This window comes from Phalacrocorax aristotelis, chromosome 8 (genome assembly GCF_949628215.1).
Source record: "Phalacrocorax aristotelis chromosome 8, bGulAri2.1, whole genome shotgun sequence".
NCBI classification, from domain to species: domain Eukaryota; kingdom Metazoa; phylum Chordata; class Aves; order Suliformes; family Phalacrocoracidae; genus Phalacrocorax; species Phalacrocorax aristotelis.
Genome location: NC_134283.1, coordinates 16049958 through 16057584, shown reverse-complemented (window position 1 = coordinate 16057584; position 7627 = coordinate 16049958). Strand labels below are relative to the sequence as shown.

General features: G+C 37.6%; 1 long non-coding RNA gene across 1 annotated transcript in view; it reads right to left on the bottom strand.

Annotated features, from left to right (window-relative positions):
* Window positions 1-203: 203 nt before the first annotated feature.
* The window catches only part of LOC142061040 (uncharacterized), a 288092-nt gene continuing 280668 nt past the window's right edge, over window positions 204-7627 (bottom strand). Inside the window, exon 4 of the long non-coding RNA XR_012662024.1 lies at window positions 204-7038. This is a non-coding gene — a long non-coding RNA (uncharacterized LOC142061040). The remainder of the gene's footprint in view (window positions 7039-7627) is intronic.

Genomic DNA, 7627 nt, shown 5'->3' with positions numbered 1-7627 from the left:
ATTCCCATAGTTAGACATCTCGTATATTTGGGATTTAAGGTAAATATGAAAGAAAGAAGTGAAAAAGATACCAAGTGAAGGCCAGCTATAGCAGGTAAACTCCTGTTAACTGTGAACACAGATTGGAAAGACTGACTATAAAAGGTAACCAGATGCTAGCTGGTGGGCTCTCAGTTCAGAGTTTCAGTGGTGGCTTGTTCTCTTTGGCTGTAGTTACAAAGGTGGGGATGGGGAGAGGAGAAGCTCAAATGCTATTTCTGCAACATGAATATGAGTGAGATGGGATAAGGGAATCAACTGGTGATTTTCCTGAAGTCGCATGAATGATCTGTGTCAGGGATGTCTGTGAAGCACTGTATAAGATTACAAGTCACCACAGCTAATCTGCAAGATCCTCATTAGCTCTCTTCCTTCTGGAAAGGGTGTGACACTTGGATTTAGCCATTGTAAAGGAGAAGTGGGGGTTGGAGGGGTGTATGAGGCAGTAATTTTGGTGAGGAGGCTTGAGAGGAAGCAGAGTTCTCGCTTAGTGCTGTTTTCTGGCCATTTTCCATCTCTGCATCCTGCTCACATACACAGGAATACCACTGTGCTTCCACAAAGCAGCCAGGGAGGAAGTGAAGGAGAGCCGTTTTCAACAGAGTTGAGCTTAATGTCACAAACACTTTCTCTGTTGTGGCTTGCAAAGTCCATGAGCCTGACTTAGCAGAATTGAATATTTCGAGTTTTCTTGGAGCAGATATTGATGTGAGTGGCCATAGGATGTTAAAAGTGCTGTCTCTCTGACTTCTGTGAGAGACATTGCAAATTTCCAAGCATTTAAAATACAGTTTCTGGGTGACTCTTTGGGTAATCATTGAAGTTACGTGTTTATTTACTCTCAGTTTGTTCATTCTTTGAGATAGTTGTGCTATGGGAAACTTGCCTGGTATCTTTGAGGTATTTGATCTGATGACCAAGATCAGGAATTACAGTGAATCAGACTAAATTACATACATACCTGTTGTTATTCAGGAAAGGTCAAAAAAAATGTTTCAGTATCTTGGAAGACTAATATGCATACGATGTAATCTCCAGAACTGACAGTCTCTAAAACTACGGGTAAGTACACAGAGAAAATAGTGGAAGAGAAAATCTGGCCTTTTGTAAACATCAAGATATATTTACAAATCACATTATGTAAGTCTCCTCATAAATGTTCCAACTTCTTTTTGTTTCTTCTGCATCTTAACTGCCAGTCCCCCTTTTCCATCAGCTCTTGTTTTATGTACCATTTGTCAGTTGTGTCTGCCTTCCCAGGTCTACTTATATTTCCTTTCATCTTTTGATATCTGCTTCACCATGACTACGGCATCCTAATTTCCTACACTTTTTGTGTTCACTGGCATTCAGCCATTAGCATTGCTAATTTTTTTTTCAGTCCCATAATACTGTTTTAATACATTTATAGGGTCTAGTCCTTTGTTGTTTGGCACTGAAATCCCCACTAGTCAGATTCCTTTTGGTGGTTAGACTGCAGGATATCCTCTGATGTCTGTTGTTGTCCAGGCTTCCAACTAACAGAGCCACAGCTGACTCGGCTTTCCTGAAAACTGAGGTTGCCACATACTTTCTTCTATTCCGTGACTATCCTGCTTCACACATACTACAAAGTTTTTCTCATTAGTTTTATGACAGCATTTTTATAAGATTGATTGTCTTCACCAAGACAGCTTTCCAGCTAGGAGCAAATGTTAGCTATTCCTAAGTAAGTTGCATGAGTACATGTTTCAACAGTACTTACCACCAACGTCTTAAAAGATTAATATTTATTACTCAGTAGAAGTGTTACTTGTAACCATGGACATGCTAAAGACTTTTAAAGAAAACGTTGCTGTCTTGGATTATGTTAAGATTGGAAAAATATCTAGATGTTTGTAATCTTTCCAAATACATTTAGGTATTCAGGAGAAAAATTATTACTGTTTTTCTTAGTGTCTTTTACATGTGTTATTTTTGCTCTGACCCAAATTGTCTGGGAGCTATAGAAATCTTCAAAACAAATGAAACATCAGTTACAGCCTTATAAGCTTCTCTGGGACATAGCTGTTTCCTGTAACTCGCTGAAGACATTGATTTGGGGAGGTAAAAACGTATTTGTTCTCTGTGGCACTTTGTTATTTAGTTAACTCCAGTTAACAGCCAGTTAAGGAGCTGGTTGTTTCTGATGGTGATAGCAGTTGCTGCAACCCGAATTAAGTATCTGACTGTGGTTTTAAGATATGCAACAGAAATTACAGCATGGATAACTTTTTTGTTATATGTTAAATAACATCACTCATTTGCTTCACAAAGGCACCTAAACAATTCTATACTGATAATTTAAAGCTGTTGGCATCATAATCAAGTACTCATCTATTCTTACTTGCATGGCTTGCAATTACTTCTTTGATGTCTTCATAGTTATCGTGTAGTCTTTATATTGCATGTTCTTCTCTATAATCTCACTGATTTATTTTTACTCACAGGACCAACAGTTGCAGCTCCTTATAATTTTAGATTTACTGCACAACAGCAAACACAAACGAGAGAATTGTACATATGCAACTGGGCATAAGAATGCCTAGTGAGATTTGCAAAGGCCTAGTTAAATGTCCTACTAGCCACATGGCACATTTTACAGAGATTTCATAACACCTGTTGATTTTATGTGAACATGGTGCAATGTACAGTGCTACAAACACAGTCCCCAGGAAATGTAAAGACAAGATGAAGTTAGTTATTACCTGCCGTTAGAAATTGCAGAGCTACTAGAAAAAGAGAAATAATCAGCTTTAGTATCTTTTCCCTTTTCCTAAATAATATTACAGTAATTAATTTTTAATATGTAAGTTCTTTGTAGGTCATTAGTGGTATAACTCTGCATATATGTGCCTACTTCAGAAAACAATTCAGTCCATAATCTCATAATGTTGAATTCTACCTGGCAGTTTTATTTGAACTTAATTTCTTTTTCTTCTAATGCTGTTACCCTGAGAGTTATGAGGCAGGCATCAGCTGACAGCACCAGGGGAAGGATAGGTATTGGCAATGGCATAAAAGCAGAAGGGGAGGAAAAAGAATAGCTATTGTAGCATTTATCAGTATTCTACTAATAGTCTGCTCAGACACAGCTCTGGAGTAAAATAGACATTCATACTGCAGTTTCTTTCAAAGGTTGAAGCTATTCATCTGTAGGGTTACAAGACAAAAGTCTAAACCATCCAGATATTATAGCTGTTTCATTGTCTGGTTATAATGAGAAGAAACACCTTAAAAAAACATTGCCTTAGGTGTAAATATTCCAACCTATTTCCTTTGGAGGGAATGAAGATACAGACAGCCATTCTTCCTAGGGTGCTTTTTACAATAGTGGCTTTACATACAAAAACAAAACTGTCTATAGCCAAATATTCCAAACAGGTAAGGGAGGCAAGAGACTTTTAGGTTAGGGCTTAACTGACCACCTGTTGAAGTGTACAGAAAGGCTCTTGTTGTTTCAAGGGTTTTTTGTTGTTTCAAGGGTTTTTTATTGTTTCAGGGAAGGCGCATGGTTTCACTGTGTATAACCAGGTAGAGATATGTTCCACAAGAGCTCATTCTTCTTTGCTGTAGAAGAGACTTGAGCAACAGCGTGGGAAAGACGTCCAGAGACAGCAGTCAAGTCTGTAAGTTCAGAAACTACTACTATGCGAATGTATGTAATATCTGTGGATACTTCTGTAATTCTGATTCTTGGTGACAGCTGTGCTGTTAGCTGTATTCTCTTTCAGTGCATTTAGTGAACCTACACTTTTTAGGCTGAAATAGAAATCCTTATTCACAAAACCGGTTCACTCAGGATTTTTAGGGGAGGACAGTTTAGATCTTGGTCTGGATTCAGACCATCTAACTTGGGTATCTGACCGAGACGCCTGAGTTTAGGAGCTTGGGAACACTGTCCTGTGGAGACCATCTGACTTGGCCTCTGCAGATATCCCCCTCTTTCTCCTTGGTATTACAGCATTTCTAGGGCAGCTACTTTCCTAAATTAGGGACCTCACCAAAGTGCCATGTTTCAGGGGAATGACATTGGGCTTGGCATTAGCTGACCTATGATCTATTGCTACTTTTCTGTTGGAGACATTACTCTCATAAAGTCAACATTTACTTTCAAGTTGATATGCTTCAAATTTTGTCCAAGGTGTTATTTAAGAACTCATTTTCTCATTTGGTACAATGTGATTGTTAAGCAGGGAGAAAGACTTTCAGTGAATGATACAGGCTGTCAAGGATGGCATTTCAAAATGTCCAAAAATACTCCTTGTGTTAGTGAAGTCAGTTAGTCTGGTTTGTTTCAAGTTCTAAGACATGTAGAGAGGATTAAAAATTACCCCCCCAACATTTTGAATTGCACAAATGAGCTATTATTTTAAATTCTGGTTGAGAAAATCAGCTAGACTATTTTACTTATTTAGAAGAGCTGTATTTTCTTAAAAATGTTTAAACTAATGAATTTGGGTTTTTTTGAGAACTCCTATATTTTGAAATTAAACTGCTATTGAATTTTCCGTTGGAATATTTCATTGCTATAATTGTAGAACAGAGACAGTTAACTGGGAGCCTTCATAAAACCTATTTAGTCAAAATATTAGAACCCTGAAGTGGGTTCTGATTACATTAGAAAGCACTTGTCATCTTCAAGATCATTGGCAGACAAAGGAAGATGAAAAAATAAGTAATAGCATATCAGTATTCCCAGTGGTAAGTTTTAGGTACTATTATTCTGTGTATTTTACATCATTCATTCTTCTATAGTCAGTCATGTATGTTTAGATTTATGCAAGCTGAGTGAGAACATTTAAAGAAAATACTATTTTGAGGGGGAGTGGTTTTCCATGCTTAACTTTAAGGGTGATAATAGCATGGTATTTTTAAGCACAAGCAGTATTTGGTCACTCTGTAATAATTGCACTAAAGTCTTCTAGTTTTTGTGGTTCTCACTAGACAGCCCTTCAAGGGAAATATTTTGTGTGCACGTTTCTGTTGTCTGCCTTGTGTCAGAAAATGCATGTAAAATGCTACCGAGTCTGACACCTACTTTGTCTCCAGTGTTTTCCTTGAGTAAATGACTACCCAGCTGCATGGAAAGAGGAAAATTGTCTCCTGTTCCAAGCAAAACTTCCAGCTTTCTGGAGGTTATTTGCAGTTGAAGTCAATGAAAGGGAATTTAACTGGGCTTGTTTTATGTGAGAAAAACAGGCATGAAAAAGTGAGAGATGAACTTAGCTCTCCTTTTCTGGTGAAAGTTTCTGGCAAGTATAATGCATAGATGAAATGAAATTAACCCTGCCACTCCCCGCTTCATGTATGAGGGATTTTGCCATACACTTTTTTCATCCAGTTTTATGGACAACATTGAGGTTTCCACTGCCGCAAAGTCCTAAGAGCAAGTTTTTGACTCTTTGATAGCTGAAGTAAAAAGAGACAGTTCTAATTATGAATGAAGAATTTAAAATTTAACAGCTTTGTTGACTGCACTTCTGTTTTGCAATATTTTAGAAAAATCGTTCACTAAAGATTTTTTAACACAGAAGAATAAGAAGATAGTTTCCTTTTTTGACATGCTTTACCTTTGCAAAGTTACTGGGCTGTTGACAGGTACAAGACATGTGTTATGCTTACATGCTATTAGTGCAGTAGGCTTTGAAAAATGTCTAATGCATTGGCATATCTGGCAATTTAGGGTATTAGTTAACAGTAAGACTCTGTAAATAGAATGACTTTTAGTTACAACTGCTGACTTGAGCATTCAGTCAATATCTGCAGTACAGAGCTGAACTGTATACAACAAATAATGCCGTTTTATGCTATGGAGATGGAAGTTGGCGTTATACAGTGTGTATGGTTCAGTCTGGGAGCAGTGGTAATTGCAATATATTGAAGTTTTGCATTGTAATAAAAACAGAGACCATTAGTGGATACCATTTATGTCATTACTATTTAGTAGCTGTGTGTTGCAGCTTTTTTAGTGCTCATAAAACTGTCTGTGCTTGCAGATATGTGACAACACTGATATAAATTTAAATGTTTAGAAATCCATAAGACATAAAATATAGATAGTAAACAGGGGCATAACAGTATAGACAGAATCTTAATAATTTGGCACACAAATGTTTATATATTTGCGTGTCTAGTGTAGATTAGCATAATGGTGATCACGTTTATACTATGGAAGGACTTGATTAAACAGACATTAACAAAGAAGGCACCACTGAAGCACCTCATGCAAAAGGGGCAGAGAACTCTTCCAGGTCCCCAAAAGGTTTTTTTTCTCTTTATAGACTTTTTACTAGTGATTGTGTTAATTAGCCAATTTAAAAAAAAAAACCAAACAGGTTGTTAGGGAACCCTAAGGTGGAGATTGGCTGGCACGTCTTTAACAGTAATGGAGCCAGCCAGCATAGGGAAGGTCATATAATGTCTAAACCAAAACAGCAACATCTTGTCAGGAATTTGGAGGCAGTGAAGGAGCTGGCTGAGGAGCGATGTCTTTGGAGGGTGGGATATGAAGGAGTCCAGGAATATAGGACGATTTCCCTAAATACCGAGCATTGTACATGAGCCAGGTGTGCAAGCCACGCTGTTTGGGCTTCCCACTGTAAGATTTTTGGTGAAGGAATTAAAGAAATTTGTTTGATTTCCACACAGAAGATCTCTGTGAAAGCTGTCTTCTTCCTTTGATTTAAGGAATGTCACTTGGATTCTGCTGGCACTCTAGGATCTTTAGGAGGTTCCCACCTGGCTTGATTTTTCTTTCGGAAAGTTCCCACCATCGTTGATTTTCCGTTAAGAGACTACCCCTTGTGCTTTCCTGTCCCTGGTTTCTGTGTCAGTGATGGATTTGAAGCAAGAGATTCTGAGGCTTGTCTTCTGCACACCCCATCCCCATCTTCTTCAGCTCTGACCTTTACATCGTGGAAACACCCTGGAGGTTTGTTGCAGAGCTCTCGGGGGATTTGGAAATCCAATTACACAGCACTAAGGGAGAAGACAGAAAATTATAAAAACACTTCAGTCATTAGGAGTGAAGTGACAGGAAGCAGTGTTAGAGAATGAATCTTGCCAATTAATTTTCTTTTCAGAACCCTTTTCTCAACATTTTTAATTCTAAGTGTGTATGAATGCTTTGGCAACATTAGTTGTGTCTTTCAGAAGAAAAGAAAACTGATAAACCCTCTGAATCTCTTGACTAAACAATGATCGCACCCTGATTGTTTTGGATCCTTGGACCTGGGAGGGAAAGATGAGTGTGTAAATGATGGTAGGAATGTGTATTTGCAGAAAGCTTGTGGCTTACATTAATAATTGTTAAGGTTAGAAAATGACATGCTTTTCAGGAGCTGGAGTAATAAGCAGAAGTGAAACATAAGCTTTCTGTACAGTGAATATAAATAATTCTTTCTGTGGCTTCTAGTATTTCTTACAATCTAACTATGCAAAGTGTTAAACTAGAAATCTTACTGTTCCTTTACAAAACATATTTTTGTCTGTTTATCCATTCAAAACAGGCTAAAATGTATATCTGTAAAAGCAGTTTCAAAGCAGCTATTTATATTAATCTAAATTC